This window comes from Uloborus diversus, chromosome 3, assembly GCF_026930045.1.
Source record: "Uloborus diversus isolate 005 chromosome 3, Udiv.v.3.1, whole genome shotgun sequence".
Lineage (NCBI taxonomy): Eukaryota > Metazoa > Arthropoda > Arachnida > Araneae > Uloboridae > Uloborus > Uloborus diversus.
Window position 1 is genome coordinate 5,353,567 of NC_072733.1, and position 20,574 is coordinate 5,374,140.

Genomic DNA, 20,574 nt, shown 5'->3' on the forward strand with positions numbered 1-20,574 from the left:
CTGATAATTTAATATTTTTTGAACAGGGTTGTTCCTGCAACGGTTTTAAGGGCTTTTGAAATAGCATCGCAATCCCCGATTTAATTCTTGCTATCATTGATTATGATTTCCACTATCAAATCTCTTCCTTCCCCATTTAAAAGCCAAATTAAGCATTCTTTCCTTTTGAATTTACCACAACTGTTCTTACTTCTTAAGTTTGCAATTAGATTACTACTAAAAAACGGTAGATATTTAAATCAAGTATTGCATGAAAAATGCATGATGTTGTACATCATTTGTGTTTTCTGATTTATTATTTTGGGACTATAAACTTAAAAATTTGTAAAAAGGTTCAAATGTTTATTGCATTCAATATACATATTGCAATGTCATTATACACAAATATGGGGATTTAGTGTGAATAGAGTTGACTGAAAAAAAAAAAACCCATTTTGGGTATATATCCGGGTATATACCCTAGATATTTACCCTCAAAAATAAATACCAGAGTATTTTACATCACTGATCTTGAGGTTTTTTTTTCTCGAAAAAGAGATTGGATCCTTTGCATTGATATTAGAATGATTCAAAGAGGTTGATAAGATCAGCGAGATGCTTATGCTCCGAGACCGTTCTATGAAATATTTCGTGTCAAGTGTCTTCGGAGTTTAGGATTCATTTGGATTTTGAGTTCAGAAAAGTAAAGAATATTTTCTTTCAAACTCATATCGCTATAAAGGATAGGCGGGAATCCAAAGTCATAAAACCATTTTTAAATTGCAGTACAAATCTGATATGAAAATTTTTAGGTGTTTCTTTTTAACGGTCATTCATATGCTTACATGGATCACTACAATTTCTTTTCGAGGAAGTTGCAATTCAAAATAGTTATTTTTTTAATTGAATATGTACTTTATGATAGTTATTTTGTTTTTGATTTCGCACTCCCCCTTACCTTAACAACTATTTAATTATAATAATGTACAACAAAAATTTCAATCTTACAATTAAACAAAATACCCTTCTTTATAATTATTATTATTTTTTTATTAAAAAAGCATTAAAAAAATTTCCGTACAGTCATGAGAAAAAACACGCAAAAGATATCGCGGGAAAAATTCCCAAAATTTCCTCCTAATCTCCAAACAAGAGTGAACACAACGGGGTCAATAAAAACAGGATTGTGTTCGTTAATGCTAAAAATCAAGTCACTCCCACAGGAGGCTAGCAGGCAATGCCCAAAAATGTTACCTCAGAATTCATGCTAAAGGAAGGGAAGAATCTGAAGTTAAAGCATTCAAATTATGCTTCCATTTACCCAAACATTCACTACTTTCACTCATTGAACAAATAACGCAGACGGCTTCATAGAACACGAAAAATAACCACCAAAATAATAATTTAGCATGTGAAGAAAACACGTAAATGTTTTCAAAGAAAAAAAGCAAAATGTTCTCACCAAGATCCTTTTTTCATACTCGATTAAGCCATCAAATGTTGTCACCAAAAAACTATTATTTATACCCTTAATTCTCCAATTAAAAGTTGATATATTCAATCGTAAGCCGCTTATGATTTCTTTTTCTACAAAGAAGGTGCTTTAGCCGATAGCAAAACAACCACTTTAACTCCATGATCAGCGTAATATGAATTAATAGTGTGATACTTATCACAAAATAACACACAATAACCCGGTTATCATTAAAAGAGATTGACAAAACAAACGGATAGGGATCCAGTAAACATCCAAAAGGTATGTTAACCATTTTTTGGGTACCGTCGACAAGCAAACACGAAGATATACGATGGTGAAAGGATACCCTTGTCCATGTAGAAGGCGAACAGCAGGTTTCCTTCCCCTACAAATATATTTCTTTTCGTGACAGTTCTTTCCCTTAGGAATTGCATTTCTGGTGAGGTATTTTCATCTGAAGTTCTTCTCTGCGTCACAAATCAATTAAAATTCGTCATTTCGTTTTAGATGCTACGTGATTGTTCCTTATTAAATAACAGATGATACACAGCCAATTCCCGTTGCAATCATTTCTCGAGATATATTTTCATTTAAAGTTCCTCTCAGCGTCACAAAGCAAGTAATTAAAATTTTTCATTTCGTTTTAGATGCTACGTAATTGTTCTTGAATAAATAACATATTGTACACAGTGAAATCCCGTTACAACAAATTTCAAACTCACTGCAGATTTTGTTCGTTATAATCAAGTCTTACTTTGCATAGGAACTATGCCAATTGCAATATTTTAGGCAAAATTCAGGGTATTTACGTGTAAAAATGAGATATGGGGCCATCGGGCCAATGAACTCCTTTTGGTTGCAACCAAGTCCTGGTTGAAATGGAATTTAAACAATGTAACGGTGCATAAAACTGGACTACAAAACATTTATTTCGTTGAAACGGATATTTTGCTGTATTAGTCGCTGTTACGAAATTTCACTCTGTTACGCAGTTTGATGATAAACAATTCATTCAATATGATAAAGAAAAAGTGAAATTAATCTTGAATATATTTATTGTAATGGCATCTTCTAATTTAATCATGACAAGTAGGCAGGGGCGTGCACAGAAATTCTGGGCTCCGTCTAAAATGACTTTTACGAGTCCCCCCGCCATATTGTTTACCCCTACATCTTTACATATATTTCACCCCTCATTGTAATCTCGGACCCTCTTCAGACTTGGGCCCGGGCCTACAAGTGTGCCCCTTCCCGTGCACGTCCTAGCAAGTAACAGATGGTAGTTACAGAGATATTGCTAGGATTTTCATTTTTTCCCCCAAGACGCGAAGATACTCCTTGACATTTTTAATTTTTAGTGGCGAGAAATTCATTTTGAAGAAGTGAAATATACAAAAGCAGGGAAGATCATAATACTCATCTATTCGATGTTTATAAAGGTTAAATAGAAGACAAGGAAAGAAGATATGCTTGTGATTTTAAATATTTTAGAAAAGCAGTTAAACGTTTAGAAGTAACATTTAAAAAATTCTAATAGGCTTTTCCTCTTCATTTTCCAAGATGCTAAATTTTTAATTAAAAAAACAAGCGTGAAAATACGCCTGATAAAACTTTTAAGGCGTATATCCGATTTTTCTTGCGTGAAATTCGTTAATAAAGGCGTTAAAAATATCTGAGGGGAGTTACACACCAACGTGATTTTCAGGGGTTAATAATTAAGTTCCTCGAAAAGCTACTGAACAGTTGAATAATATCTGCTTTCATTTCCACACGAGGTGGTAAGGAAAAAAAGAAGAGAAAAGTGAAAGATCTTAATGTAGTATTATTAACTAGTATTCACACCTTTCACTTTTTACACATAATGCTCATTCGCAATTTAAACCAGGGCTTAAAACTGCCCTGGTTAACCTTCGCAGCCCTGGTTAAAACTGCGAAGTCGAAGTGGAAACGACTGATCCTGACTCTGATTCCTGCAACTTTAGAGCCTTCGACTCTTGACTCCGCAGCTCTGGACGAGTTAGGGACTCGAAAGAAAAAAGGACCGACCTAGACTCCGACTATACGAAGTTTAAAGCTTTCGACTTCGGATTCCAGCTCCTTCGCCTCAAAATCAGTCGCCTCCGATCATACAGTCCTGTTTTTAGCCAACACTTAATACTGATATGGCGGTTGAAATGTCATTTGATCAAGGACGCACACATTTACGAAATCTTGCTCAGAAAATGTTAACATTAGGTTCGATCTTAAGAAAGTTAACATCTCAGATAAATTCTTCTTATATCTTTACAGATGGATCTTCCGTATTCCTCCTAAATGTTTCAGAAAAATATATGCTAAGAAACTTTCTTCTTAAAGAAATTCAAAACACGAACTTCTTACCTTACTGTCTTCCCAACATTAAAGAGTATCCTCCTTCAAATCTATAACATCTAAAATGAAAAAAATATATATATTAATTTTTCATTTAGAAATTTTTAAAATACAACTCATTTATAATATCATTTCAAATTCAATTTCTAACATTTCAAATCATTCAATTTCAGACATTTCATTTTTAACACATATCATTTCAAATATATATTTCATTTTAAATATATTTCCTTGCAAATATTTTTCCTTTTCATATTACATCAAAAATATTTCATTTCAAAATCAAAGATGACTCTTTATTTCATCAATTAACTTGTCGACTTCCATAGTATCCAAATATTTAAGCTAAATCTTCACTGAAACGATGAAAGAAAATGTGCAGGATAACATCATTAGACAAATACAATTAGGAAATTTAAATAAGCAAATAGCTAATGAATCAAACGATGATGAATCAATGATCTCCCAAACCGCGATTCTGGTTTTATCTAACAAACATCTTACCCGGTCCGAAGGGCATCCCTTCAAAGAGGCATTAGGCAAAAATTTATCAACGCAATCGGTTTTCTTCCCAACTACGCTTATATTATTTTTATCACACTTGCTATAAATATTTGGTCGCAAATGATCTTTCTTTTCTTTTTGTCATAAACCAAAACTAGTATATCCTACTGATTTGTAAATTGTAAGCGACACGTATTTATCTTTTTTACCTGTTTAAGAAAAGCATGTAATATATTTTAATTCGCCAAAAAGATACATGTCACTAAAAAAATTTAGAGGGACTAAATTACTGTATTCGGAAAAACAAAAACACGCAATCTGTAGAAAATGAAAAAATGCAAGAAACAAAGTTAATTTGTCTTCCAATTCTGTCTTGCATATAAGGGTAAAATAACCTATAAACAAAATTAAAATTGTTTTAAACAAAAAGATGGCTTTTAGAAATTAAATCTTGCAGTCATTGGCAAAGGAAACGAATTAAAAAAAAAAAAAAAAAACCTTTCCTTTAACCTTTTACACGATTGGAATTTCTACTTTGATGTTTTCGACGAAAACTGTCAGAAAAACTAAATACTTCCTTAAGTAGCTTTTAGAGTGAAAGTAAAATTCGTTTTGAAGGTTTTTTTCCCCCTCCGAAATTTTACTGAAGTGCTTGTTATTGAGGTTAAGTTCAAAGCTAGCAGCCGGCTCTTCAGTTTCGGTTTTCCGAAACCTTGAAACAATTATGATTGGAGCAATCAAATTTATTTTTTTTGAGCTGAACATCTCAAAAACGCCCCACAATTCTCTGTAAACGCTGCAGTTACTTCTATAGTGCATTAGTTTGACTTGCGAAATAATAGGGAAAAAAAGTCAAATTTTCAACTATTTTTAAAGCTAAAAATGATGCATCTTGTGATGATAAATGTCAGTCAGTGCTGTATTTTACAAAAAAGGAAGTACTGTATTCGCGAAAAAAATTTCACTCAAAAATCGGCCTTAATTTCCATTTTGCTCACCCCCAAATGAATGCTGAGTTTTTTTTCAACCCGACCACACGTAGATGTGCCTAGGAACGTACAGACACCGGAAGTATCCATTTTGACGATCCCCGAGTTAATTACGACGAGTTTTCTCATGACGTCTGTATGTACGTATGTATGTGCGTATGTATGTCGCATAACTCAAGAACGGAATGTCCTAGAAAGTTGAAATTTGGTACGTAGACTCCTAGTGTGGTCTAGTTGTGCACCTTCTTTTTTGGTTGCATTCGTATGCTCCAAAAGGGGTCTTTCACGACTTTTTTAGGGGGAAAATCGTTGTTAATTTCGATGTAAACTCACGTGGTGTTATATTTTCGCCAACACTTGGCGATGTATCGCCAGTCTTTTGGTCGCCAAGTTTTGCGCCAACTTGGCGATTTTTTTAAATTTGTTTTTTAAAATCTGGTTTCAATTTGTTCACTGTTGGTGATATTTAGAGAGTAAACTATTGAATCATATTAAAACTGCCAATAATGAAAAAAATGACATTAAATTGGAGTAAAAGGAAGTCATGTGATGCACACATCAGCTCGTTTCAAGATATTTTTAACACATTTAATCATAGATATTTTTAACCCCTCTACATGCATATTTCATTCATTGAATTGATCTTACACTCTTCAAAAAGTTAGTCGTGCTTATTTTCACGCTCTGTATTTTAAATAAAAAAATTAGTATAGTGGAAAATGGAAAAACAGAGCAATTTGAATTTTTAAACTATTACATTTGACTTTTTTTAATGAAAAATAACGAAGAATCTAAATTGTAAAAGTTATTTAGAAGTATTTCTTCTTTTCCTGTATCTTATTTTCCATTTCATCATTAGAAATTTAGCTATTTTTATTGAATTGATCACTATATGGTCTTCATTATTTTAGCGTATTCCTACTCCTCCAAAATGAATTTTACTCCTATAAAAAATTCCTAGAACATTTTCACGCACAGAAAACAATGCAGTAATATATGAATTAATAATCTAATACAGAGATTTTTGTCATTGTTTACCCCATACTTGACTTTCAATGAGTCAAACTTTAGCAGTTGAAAAAAGAATCATGGTTAACATATTTTTATAATTATTCTTTAAAATAAATCAAACACTTATTGTGTTGTTACTAGTTATTCTGCTCGTAGAAAAGCTTGCACATATTTGTTTATTTGACACGCATATTGCGTGTTTGCAATAATTTTTTATGTAAGGAGACAAGTCACAGCAGCAACTAACTCTAGCCAGACTTGAACTTCGTTCATCAACGGAAGCTGTATGATCTTTTCCCCAAACCATGTTGACTAGTACGCTGCGTTGAGATTAGCAGTTTTCCATCCTAGAGAGTATCAAATTTAAACTCCGATGTTCCTTCCATCCAGAGAATGAGGGGGATGGAGGGGGAGGGGGTAAATAAAAAAGCAAAAAGAGAAAGCAGGAAGACTTCCCATCATTCAGCCCTCAGAACTTCAAGCTTAAAAACTTAACTGCAAGACTCACCCCAAACCATAAAAAAAACTAGGGGCCGCATATTGTCGCCAGAAAAGCAGGACCACGGAGAGCAACGCAGATGGTTGGGGGTGGATAAAAGGAAGGAAACAGATAACAGTCGCGACACCCCGTCAATTTTTCCACAGATAGGAGATATAGTGTCAATTAAACAGAAGTTCTTCTGCTATGGCAATTTACAGTGTCGAAATTGAGAGGGACGTCGTGAAATCGAAAAAAGCTTTGAAAGCGGAGGAAAAAAAAGGCGTCTTTACCATTTACAGATTGAGACGGCAGTTTAAAATTCATGAGTTAATTACATGCCGGCACACAAGTAATAACAGAAATTGCTTAATTTCCACCAAAAGTATTGCAGGAGTCCTGTAGTTCTCAAAAAATATTTTTAGGAGTAAATTGCTTGAATTTCGCCTAAAATGTAAATATTTGCATACAATTAAAAAGTGCAGGATCTCAGTTCACATGAGCTCCGTTGCAAATTAAACCCTGATACCAGATAAATCTGAAGACATTGACAGTTTAATAGGACAAATAAATATGTTGAGTAGTGTTTTGCGTCTAACCAGAGCTTATTTCTGTCTTGAAGTGTTCATAGATGAGAAGAAGGACTTGAAATCGATAAAAAGCTTTGAAAGGGAGGGGAGGAGTCATCCATTTCTTCGTTGATTGTGTCGGTGCTTCAGAAGATAATGGAGTTAATTATATGCCACAAGTATAGCAGATGAATTCAAATACATTAACAACTTAATAGGACAAATGCTACAAATAGTACGTTCAAAGCAGCATTTTATGTCTAACTAGTGCTTATTTCGGACTTGAATTGTTGCTGCTGGAATGCGAAATTCGGCACTGCTGCTACATTCTTGATTTTCCTTGGAGATATCCTTCCTATTACAGTAAAACTTGTAAAGTTGACCACCTGTCTAAGTTGACCGCTTTTGTCAGGAACAGAATTAGTCCTATTATATAATGAAGGAAAACCTCTGTAACTTGACCACCTCTTTATCTCGACCACCTGTCTATCTTGACCATTAATATACACCAGCTTTGGTTTGGAGTATTGTACAAAACCCTTTGTAAGTTGACCACTAGGCAAAAGCATTAGATTGTACTAAACGTTTCATCAGTTATGCCTCAAATGCGTAACTAGACATTTTAGAAAAACCTATGGATATTTATATTTCCATCGAAAAACATTGGGCTAATGTTAAGTCCCAGAAAATGCGCTAAACTTACAAAAGTAATTTTTCATAACCAATGAGGCATTTTTTTGATCGATTCACAGAAATTTTAAACTTGTATGATACTTTACTCGTCATTCTGGTAAATAATCTCTAAAAAATATTTAAACAACATTTTTTCTTATTGTTTTAAAGTAGTGTTAAACAATGAAAGTGAGTTTAAAATATTCCAGTTAATTAAAAAAATTAATGCATGGGACAAGAAATGACAAAAAAAAAAAAACCGTTTTCATTACTACCCTCTATAAGTTGACCACCTGTCTAGGTTGACCACCATAGTACTGCACCGCAAGTGGTCAACTTACACAGGTTTCACTGTATGAATAACATTTTCTTCTGTTTGATTGTTGTACTTTGTAATTTTCAACTTAAGTAACAAAATATGAAAAAGCTGTAGCCGGATTTGCTAAAGTTAAATAATTGCTAAATTAGAAGAACGTCTTTCCCAGCAACATATCCCAATTTAAATGCAAAAGTCAGTTGGAGATTTTAAAAGGCAAGTTTCAGCAAAGAGGCTAGAATAAAACTGATTATTATACCCTCCTTGGATTAAACGGTGGTACGGTACGCTCTGGTTAGTTTGAGAAGAATTTTTTTCAAGACAGAGTATTTAGTGAATTCATAGCTAACAAAGCAAGCTCATGTTGAAAGTTAAACTAGTTATGACTTCGAAAGATTTATTTTCAAGCTTTCCTTCGATTTCAGTTTATGGGGGGGGAAAAGGTAGTATTTGGAACTATGTAATAATAAAACTCCTCACCAGACATTAGACCAACTTTTTCAATTATTCAAAAAAAAAAAAAAAAAAAAACATTTTTGCATTCGCAACATTGATTAAGCTTCGATTTTGTTATTAAAAGACACCCACTTTTTTTTCCTAGTACATTTTGCTTTAAACAAGTTCAACAGCACAAACAAGTATTTAGGTCTCATAGCTGAAATATCTTTGAAAATCGCTTATTCGAACTCTAATTATGGGACATACTTTCTACCTTTTCTTTTTTTTTTTTTTTTTTTGAGATTGGGAGAACGTGAAATTAAAAAGGTGTATTAATGGAAACAGCAATAAGAAAATAAGGGCTTGGAATAAGGCAGAAAATCGAGTGCAACAGCTAACAGCAATCTTCAGTCTGATTAAAGCGTGAAACAATTATTAGTACGTGCACTTTTTTAAACTTATATGCACTATTGCAAACTAACATGTGATGCATTAAAAATGTTTCGCCTTACGCATAAAAAGAAAATATGTCAACTATTTTTGCATTGTTAAGAACATTCCTTTAGATCGGCGTTAGGTAACCCATCGATCGCGATCGACATGTCGATCTCGAACATGTTTCAGTCAATCGCGGCAACATTCTGTATTATGTTTTTTGTCAAAGAAAAACAGTCATTTCTGGAAAAGAAGACTCAACTTCTTAATCAAAATTTATTTAAACATTTATATATATTTTTTAATTTTAAGTAATCACTTGAGTGCCACAATTTCGATTTTCAAGAAAACGATTATTTTTGCCTTTTGATCTCGAAAAATGTCAGAAAAAATTGCTATGGATTACAAATAAAGCTCGGTATAGCTGTGACACAGGGAGATGGCGGATGAACTGGAAGCGGAAATAGAACACTTCATTTTGTAATTGGTAGGGTCAACTGAGAATGCGAAAGCATTTCTACTCATGTGAGCTTACTGCTCACGTGATCTCACTGACCGTACCTACTACAAAATGAAATCAGTTTTTGCTTCCAGTTCACCCATCATCAAACCGTGGGACAGTTATAAAATGCTTTACAAGTTTTTTTAAGTAGGAAAACATTTAAATATTGGTTTAATTATGTTTTCTTAAAACCCAATTTAATTAATGAATGTCAAAAAAAAAAAAAAAAAAAAATTCGACACCTTTATACATGCGTCTGGTCTCATTCAATATATCTGGAGCATCAGCATTATAATTTCTCGGAAATCGCTACTTACTAACAGCAAGAGGATATTTTTCCTTGCTAGTTCTACAAGCCAACAGGAAGACATATATGATATGAAAAAAAAAAAAAAAAAAGAGAGAAAAGCAATATATCTTCAAGATAACCACGTCCAAAAATTGTAATTCTGTTCACTACAACTCAGCGAGTCTGCAATATTTCCGTCAACACCAACAATGTCTAGAGACCCCAAAAGCTGAGACTTTTGTCCCGCGGGAAAAATTTTAGATATACCAGTAAGTACCTCTTCCTCTAACTTGATGACGAACTTGCCATTTGTCAAAAGTATGATTCTTTACTTTACTTGCAAACTCTTAGAGATTGAACACATTTTACCACTGCAGAAAGAATAGGTTGACACAAGGGTTTTCAACCTTTAAAGCTCCGCGCCTCCCTTCTCACTACCATCATGTATTATAATACAAGTATTATTACATCGGAATTTGAAACTAAAATTGGTTTAAAACCTTAAGCGGGTTATAAATGTAAATAGTTAACTTCGGAAAAAAATGTAACATATTTCTGCATGATTTTATTATTATTATAAGCATATGTGATAATAATCAAAGAACTAATTGCAAATTAATTTAAGGTAATCTAGGATCTAGGTGAGGTTGGCATGCTATACTAACCACTTTTACTTACATCCAAGGGAGAGCTGTCACTGTTTTGTTCCTGGCAGATTTTTGGTTATTACGTTGCAACTGTGACAAAGCACACCTTAGGGGGTTTTCAATTTCCAGCTTTGCTCGATATTTTGATTCTATATATGCTAATGCTGAAAATTTAGATTCCTAGCGATGTGTGAGGGAAAACTGAACAAAAAATATTTTAAAAAAAGGTGGTAAAACTTTGTAAATGTGACCAAAAAATTTATTAAAATACAGCTAGTTTTTAATTTTATCATTTTTTATACATTGGCAACTCCCCTTAAATTCTTTCACGCATCCCCAGGTAGGCTCGCCCCCCAGGGTTAGCAGACATTTGCTTCCGAAAGGGCAGACCGTTTTATACGTAAATCAGTGACATGCATGTTCGCTGATTTTCTTTACGATTGAAACAGGACCGTCATTTAGGGGATTCCGTGGGGAATTGCTCTCCTTTCCCACCAGATTTTAGAAATAAAGCTATTAAGTATTTTCTACGAACTTTTTCCCTATCAAATGTTCCTACTCCTCCCCCCCCCCACACACACATTCCCTGGAAATCTTAGAAATGACGTGCTTGGATAGGCTCCTAACTAAAAAGGAAGCGGCAAAAAGCAATTGCAATATTTTAAAAATTGCATTTGAATGTTTTACATTTTCTTTAATTCAATAAGTCAAACATTCAAGCTGTTTAAAAACGCAAATGAGAGTACACATCTCTTCCTCCCCTGTAATCTTCCGTTTCATCTTTAAAAAGAGGGATCTCTATTATGACCCTCACTGCGTTCGTACATTTCACTCTAAAATGCTTTTCGCTCCCCTTAAAAACGTCAAAAGGTATTTTCACGTTTTGTTAAAACAAACCCTAGTTTTATCTCTGCAATGTACATATACATGTGTAATCGCTAAAACGACGAATAGGCGGATCTCACTTTTAAGCATTTTGCAGAAAACCGATTTCAAGATATCCAGTTTACGGTATCGCTTAAGAACCGCCACCAGTGTGAGGGACTGTAACTTTTTTACTATTTATTGAAGAGATACGCTCATTGGCCATATTATAAAATCGACTTTGGACATTTCTGTGGTGGTCATAACTCATTTTTCAAGATATGCCCATTCGTCTTTTTAGCGACGATATGCTTGTGTGCATTATAAATATCACAAATAAATAAAAGGTCTGCGTAATGCATTTAAGGTGGCATTGTTAAGTTGAAGATAATTGGAAAGGAGTTGAGTTCAGCTTGGTTACTTTGGGAATTGAGTTGGCTTGTAGTCTTGCAAAAGTATTCGAATTCAAATCCACGCCAGCAACACGCCCCCTTTCCACTGAATTCCCCAAAAAGAAATATTAACTGTCAAAGACAAGTTTCAACTTCACAGACCCACTGTATACTGTTCTATCCGGTTAAAATACCAAATAAAATTAAGAAAAAAAAATCTTATTTTCAAAACATAATTCGGATCAGAAAGGTTTAAAATAGGGAAGTTTTCGATTTTTCAATTTTATTTTTATATGATATAGTAACATGTATGAATATCATAGGTGAAAAAATTTTTGCGATACGATAAGTAGTTTTTTTAAATAAATTTTTAAAGTTCAAGCGCTTGTGACGTCAAATGGCATAGGAAGTGACGTCATGCCCTCTTCCGATAGGGGAGAAGCCGAAGGTCACGCATTCGACTTCGAAGACGAAACGTAAAAGGCTTATCTCCTCGCATTTAACTCCTCGCGTTTCTGGAACATTAAACATCTCATCCTCTCGGAAATATTCGAATAAAATGATTGATGTTACACGAGGAAGATTATTTAGATTGTGCTTTAACGAATTCGGTCTCCGTAGTGTGTTCAAAAGGATTATTGAATTTCTAAAAAATAAAAATATCAGCGCACTCAAAATGTTCCTAGCGGAAACAAGGGATCTTCGGCGGAAGGCTGCACATTCGCGCCCTGTGACGTAGGCTCGTGACGTTTCAGAAGCGCGCACTTTTGCGCGTGGATTTTTAAAAATTCATTAAAAATCAACCACGGTGATTTAAAATTCGGCGATGGTGAATTTTTTAGTTTTGAGGGTCAATTAACAATATCCAATACCCAAAAAATGAACATTTAATAGGTTGCAACTTCCCTATTATTCAAGAAATAATTTAAATATTTCAGAAGAAATAGCAAAAAAAAAAGTTATTTTTAACACATTTTAAAATAGCGGTTGCAGATATTAGTTCAAAGAATTTCCCTAAAAGTTAGAAATATTTCAAAATCAAATTGAATCATCGTATTTTTGCCAAATTTAAGCATTGGCTTTTTTCGATCGCTAGAAAAAAGGCCAAGTAGCGGCCAGTAGTGGGAAAAGGAGAGTTCTGCCGCAGGAGGGGGCTCTAGGGCTCATAGCCCCCTCCCACTCCCCCTCCGACCTTGGGGATGACCTTGGGCTGCCCCTCCACCCCCTTCCACCTCCTCCCGACCTTGGGGTTGACCTTGGGTTGCGCCTGAATCTTGAAGAAGATGACGAGGATATTTTTGGCGCGCTTTTTTTCCCGCATTTTTGGACTTTGTCATTTTTACCGTGAAAGGTTACAGGGGGTATTTTTAGCGCGCTTTTTTTTCCCGCGCTTTTGTACTTCGTTTTAGGGAATGGCAACACTTTGTAGAAGGTAAGTTTTTGGATGGCAACGTCAAAGTTTTTAGTTTTCGGTTGGCAACAATTGTTGCTATGTTTTTACTTTTCGATTTTTACTTTTAAGAACGTTCGTGGCGCCATCTATCGGAACTTTGAATATTTTTTCCGGACTTAGAATATTTCCGCGAATTTAATTATTTTTATTTTACAGAGTGTTGGGAATCGAACACCCAAACTTTGAGTTAGCAAAAACGTATGCTAACCACTATGCTATATTTTCCATTACACTTTCAGTCTTAATGTGAATCTGTACCATGACAACGAATATTACAATTAAATTAATTTTAAAACCATCAGTTAATTCACTCTTTAGTACTAATCATGGCATGTCATTAACTGAATTTCAGATCATAATTGAAACTATCATCATTATTATTATTTTTCATAATCACAAAGTTTTCACTTAAGTAAAGATTTATTTAAATACAACCCATTCGAGATTTTAGATTTATTTCAATGCTTTGTGGACTTTAAAATATATTTTAAACTTTGATTTTCTTTTTCATGCATTTCAAACTTTATCATTTTTATTTTTTCTAACTTGTTCATACATTTTGAACTTTAACGTTTTTTCCTGTCATTTAGCACTTTGATTATTTTTTTTCACTATTTTAGCGTTTTTCAATTATTTTCAGTCTTTAACTATTTTCTTAGCCTTTTAGTCTTTAACTAATTTCAAGCATTTCAGACTTAAATTATTTTTTCGTGATTTCGATTTTTTTTTTTTTTTTTTAGTATATTTTAGAGTTTGATCATTTTCTCGCTTGTTTTTACTTTTTCGTTTTTTTTCCGATATTTTTAAACTTAGAAATTTTTCGCAATTAGTGACAGGAATCGAAACCTCAAATTTTTCGAAACGTTATCATGTCTTCAATTTTTGCAATCATGTCAAACTTGCAATCAATTTACTCGTAGTAGTAATTAACACTTATCATTAACAAATTTTCACGGATTTTAAAAAATCAACTTAATTTTTTCCAGTAAGCAAATTGCGCACTCAAGTTACATTCCAACACTGCATATACGCTTCAAGAGTTTCATTGAATTTATCACATTCCATTTAATTAACTCTAATAATTACTTTTTCATTAATACTTAACTTAATCATTTTATCATACATTTATTCCAGTTACAAAATTATGCTTAAAAGTTATTTATTTTTCTTAGCACAAGAGATATTAACATGTTCCTACTAAAATGCTTTTCACTCTAGTTTGAGTTTACTAAAATAGCAACTCATTTACGATTTAGATTCATTTAATCGTCTTTGATTCTTTTTCATTATTATTATTTTACATTATCACATACGTTATTATTTTTATACATTTATCCATTTAATTTTCCAAAATCTACAATCAATTTACTCTTCGTATTAATTAACACTTATCACTATCAAATATTTTCATGAATTTTAAAAATTATCTTCTTAAATAATTTTTTACTGTAACCAAATTTCCCACTCAAGTTATATTTTATCACTACATATGCTTTTCATGAGTTTCATTTAATTTATCGCATTTCATTTAATTAACTCTAATAATTATTTTTTATCATCGATATTTAAGTTAATCATATTTTGATTTCTTTATTTTATTTTTTTTTATTTTTTTTCATGCAAACACTCTTGATGGAATAAAATAAAATTTTCAACTTTCATGAATTAAATCCCCTCTGACTATTTTATTTTACTTTACCATACTTTACTATTTTACTTACTACGTTTTACTATTTATCATTCATTACAGCTTTTCCAAAATATTACTTTACAACCAACTAATTTCATTAACAGAATTTTCATTACAATTTATAAATTTCACTTTTATTTAATTATTTTTACCTACGGTAAAATAAAACACATCACATAAAAAAGTTAAACATCAATGAAGAACCCGAGAAATGTTAAAATTATAAGTCGAGTATCAAAACTTCATGTCAGCAAATTTTAAAAATAGACTTACCGAAAAATAATTTCTATTGAAATTCATTTCAAAACTTGGAATCAATTTACTCTTAGCATTAATAAACACTTATCATTAAGAAATTTTCATGGATTTTAAAAATCAACTTATTTAATTTTTTCCAGTAAGCAAATTTCGCACTCAAGTTACATTTTATCACTACATATGCTTTTCAAGAGTTTTATTGAATTTATCACATTTTATTTAATTATTTTTTGATTAGCATTAAACTTAGTCATTTTATCGCTTAGTATTTAACTTAATCATTTTCTTGCTTGTTTTTACTTTATCGTTTTTTTTCCCGTTATTTTTAAACTTAGAAATTTTTCACAATTAGTAACAGGAATCGAACCCACAAATTTTTCGAAACATTATCAGGTCTACAATTTTCATCCAACTAATTTATTTTAAAAACTTGCAATCAATTTACTCTTAGTAGTAATTAACACTTATCATTAATAAATTTTCACGATTTTAAAAAAATCAACTTATTTAATTTTTTTCCAGTAAGCAAATTTCGCACTCAAGTTACATTTCATCACTTTATATGCTTTTCAAGAGTTTCATTTAATTTATCACATTTTATTTAATCAACTCCATTAATTATTTTTTGATTAGTATTTAACTTAGTCATTTTATCGCATAGTGTTTTACTTTATTATTATTTTTTTTTTTCATACAAGCACTCTTGTTAGAATAAAACAAAATTTTCAACATTCATGAATTAGAATCACTTTGACTATTTCATTTTCCCAATAATATTTTACTTTAACAACTAATTTCTTTAACAAAATCGATATCATTTATTTTAGTCTTTATCCTTTTCGAACGATACATTCAAATGGACAGCTATACGTTAAATTAAGAAACTTAATCTAAATTTTGACAAATTAAGTTACAGCTAAATACTGACTAAAATTAAGTACAAAAGACTAACCTTTTTGGGGTGAAATCCCTCAAGTACCAGCTATCGCGAAGTTATTTAAAAACAGTGAATGAAATTGTAATAAGTGGATTGTTAATTATAACTCAATCTCACAAATTACAACTACATGCATGTTTTATTTGAAATCGCTGCATACGGCTGTTTGCCCATCGTCGATTTGCAGAAGGCATGCCGTGAAATCGCAAATCAACGCGGCTGTTGAAAAAAACTACCATAATCCCAAAGAACTTCCCATCGTCCACACACACCGATGCGAATTGAGAAAATGACTTTATCAATATTGCTATCTACCCCTTTACCGATAACAGATAACAAACCCCACGTGCGAGTATTATTCACCACCTGGCCTACGTCTTTCAAGTGATGTCACTGTTTCTGACCAATTAAAATTAGTTCACGTTTCTCAAATATCAAGCACATAGATCGACAATAGCCTGATGTCTGGTTTTCCAAACAAAATTTTAGATTTTAATTCGTAGTTTCGAATTAATTTCTTTTTCATTTCAAACTTATATAAAAAAATTTCCAGCTTGTAAGAATATTTCTTTCAAAAACAGATTTTTGATTCAAAACAGTATTTTTTCAAACTTGTAATATTTTTCTACTTAGAAAATGAAATCAAAAATTTTTGTTTTCTTTAATCATATAAAATGTTTTTAAAAAATAATTTCTCAAACTTGTAATATTTTTCCACTAATTAAAAAAAAATCATTTTTTTTTTCAATCATATAAAAATAAATTTTTATTCTTACAACAATAAATTTTTCCGCAAAAATATTTTTTTCAAATCAAAATAATAATAATAATAATATTTTTGTAACATATTATTTTTTTTTCTTTTCAATCTTTTTTTTTTTCGCAAAACTATTTTTTTTTTTCCAAAAATTTTCAAACTTACAAAATAAAATTTTTTCAACTGAATCTTTAAACGAAATGATTTAATTAAATTTAAAACTCAATATCACTTTACTCTTAGTATTAATAACCAATAGCACTTAACCATTTACTCTTCGCATTCTAAGTATTAATTAACACACATGCATTATAAATAATAATAATAATGTTTAAGATACTTACAAATCATCCGCTCAAGCTTTCAAATATCCATCTAGCATGTTATTGTTCATTCGTGCGAGGGAACTTGTAATAAAACTTTACTCATCAACCGAAATTATAAGCGAAAATATCACATTTTTAGCACTTAATATAATCCTACAAATAACAAATTGGTTTTAACTTTGAATTTAAGAAAAATAAAAACTATTACACACTTAGTAACATATCTATCGATGTACATTATTTCATGACAAATCACAAATAGGTGAGGATCTTTTATCGATCATGTGACCAACTAAGTTAAGAAAGAGCATCCTTATCTCATATGAGAATTTATAAGTCTTTAATATTTCTCTTTAATGTAAGTGTATTCATACGTACGAGTTTGTGTATGTGAATATAACTGTGTATTGTTTTCAAACCATTGACATGTTTAAGCTTTACGGTTCTAATTTTGACTTTCCACTTAGCATTAGTCGAAGTCCTTCGCATGTATTAAACTATAGAAATATCACAAAAATTATATTTTCATTCAGTCTTAATTACAAAACCATACAATAACATGAAGACAACACCGATAGTATAAAGATTACTTACAATAAAGTGCATATAAAAAATATATGTAAGAGTGATTTCAAAGTATAATCCATCAACCATATTCAACATCTCAATAAAAACACAAGTCTCTTTTAAAATGATAAACACAATTTATTCACACACACAGTAAAAGACAATTAAAAAAACTTACATCTTTAAGTAAAACTCTTCAAAACTTTCAAGCGTATTTTTAACATCAATTGCATCAAATAAATCAGACACATGACATTTTAAACATGGACTATCAACATTCAAAGTAACGAAGTCACGAGTCAAGTTTTCCCAATTAACATTAAAAAGAGCCTGTTCGAAAAAAGTGTCGAACTTCCGACCCCTTGTTAATGATTCACATTCATGCACGCTCATGTAAAAAATGAATCCATTTTTACAATCCACACATTCTTTTTTAGAAAGGTAGTTTATGTTGCATATGAGCTCATCAAATAGTCACTTACGTAGAGAATCAGCCAGTTTACCAACTTCTTGTGATGTATATGTGCTGATTTTATCACATCGACAATCACAGGGATATTTTTTCTCAATTTCCGGAAGGATGTACTCTTTTAGAGTATAAGTCATAAGTTTGTCTTTGACACTACGTGAGATACAAGGGGACGCGTAGCACAATTTGTCAATCTGGCTTTCCAAAAGTAGAACTCTATCAGGTATCAACTGGAACACTTCTCGTTTCAGTTTGAACAATCTTTGCACACTAACACAGATGTTACCATTCGCACTCGACTCTCCTTTTTTATAACAAAAGCGAAATCACGGTCTTCGATTAATTTTTGATTTATATTTTTACGTAGGCTTGAAATTAGTGATCTCCACACATCTGGTTCTAAGGAAACACCATCCTTAGTTGGTCGAAGAATACCATCTTTCCCACACGTATATCTTCTAATATGCACGCGTGTACGTTTCCGAAAAGTATTCACCTAAAGTGAAAATACAATCACCCAAGTGTATCGTATCATCAGGCTGTGGAGAAGCCTCAGTGTTCATTTTCATGTTCGTTGCATCCCATCTGTTCATCTTCAGGCTTCAAAGTTTCAGAATGATTTTCACCAGCGTTACTCATTCTTAACTCTCATAGGATTAAGAGTCACAATACTAAAACAACTTCCTGTGAACTTAAAAAATAAATCAAACTAGGTTTTAACACTAGCGGGTGAAGAAAAATCCTAAGTACATAGAATGAAATTTCACGACGTCTTTCAAAGCTCAGAATCACTCTGAAAATGATTCTCCAAACATCCACTATAAACCAATGAATATTCACTTTAACCAATGAGAAGTGTAAATAAATCTCCTGCTACTGACGTCATAGAATATCACAAACTTTTGGAAAGCCAGATTGACAAATTGTGCTACGCGTCCCCTTGTAACGTAGTGTCAAAGACAAACTTATGACTTATACTCTAAAAGAGTACATCCTTCCGGAAATTGAGAAAAAATATCCCTGTATTGTCGATGTGATAAAATCAGCACATATACATCACAAGAAGTTAGTAAACTGGCTGATTCTCTACGTAAACTATTTGATGAGCTCATATGCAACATAAACTACCTTTCTAAAAAAGAATGTGTGGATTGTAAAAAATTCATTTTTTACATGAGCGTGCTGAATCATTAACAAGGGGTCTCGACACTTTTTTCGAACAGGCTCTTTTTAATGCTAATTGGGAAAACTTGACTCGTGACTTCGTTACTTTGAATGTTGATAGTCCATGTTTAAAATGTCATGTGTCTGATTTATTTGATGCATACGCTTGAAAGTTTTGAAGAGTTTTACTTAAAGATGTAAGTTTTTTTAATTGTCTTTTACTGTGTGTGTGAATAAATTGTGTTTATCATAAAAGAGACTTGTGTTTTTATTGAGATGTTGAATATGGTTGATGGATTATACTTTGAAATCACTCTTACATATATTTTTTATATGCACTTTATTGTAAGTAATCTTTATACTATCGGTGTTGTCTTCATGTTATTGTATGGTTTTGTAATTAAGACTGAATGAAAATATAATTTTTGTGATATTTCTATAGTTTAATACATGCGAAGGACTTGACTAATGCTAATGTCAAAATTAGAACCGTAAAGCTTAAACATGTCAATGGTTTGAAAACAATGTTATATTCACATACACAAACTCGTACGTATGAATACACTTACATTAAAGAGAAATATTAAAGACTTATAAATTCTCATATGAGATAAGGATGCTCTTTCTTAACTTAGTTGGTCACATGAGTGATCCTCACCTATTTGTGATTTGTCATGAAATAATATACATCGATAGATATGTTACTAAGTGTGTAATAGTTTTTATTTTTCTTAAATTCGAACTTTTGAGCAGAATTGAGTTGTTTTCCACAGTATTCAGATTTTTAGAAAATGCCAACACTTTGACTTCCAACTTCATCCTGACCTACTACGAGTAACTTTAAGATGGTAGCAGGTTTTCACATCACACCGAATGCCGATGACGGTTTCGCATCTCGCGCATGACATGCTCAATCACGTGTAATTGATCATGTCAATTTGAAATAGTCAAAGTGATTCTAATTCATGAATGTTGAAAATTTTGTTTTATTCTAACAAGAGTGCTTGTATGAAAAAAAAAT

The 20,574-nt window shown here is 32.0% G+C and overlaps 1 protein-coding gene across 1 annotated transcript in view; it reads right to left on the bottom strand.

Annotated features, from left to right (window-relative positions):
* LOC129219328 (rho GTPase-activating protein 7-like) overlaps window positions 1-20,574 on the bottom strand; it is a 576,074-nt gene that overhangs the window by 498,551 nt on the left and 56,949 nt on the right. The window contains exon 2 of the mRNA XM_054853684.1: window positions 3,836-3,885. The gene's annotated coding sequence lies outside the window, so the exon portion shown is untranslated. The remainder of the gene's footprint in view (window positions 1-3,835; window positions 3,886-20,574) is intronic.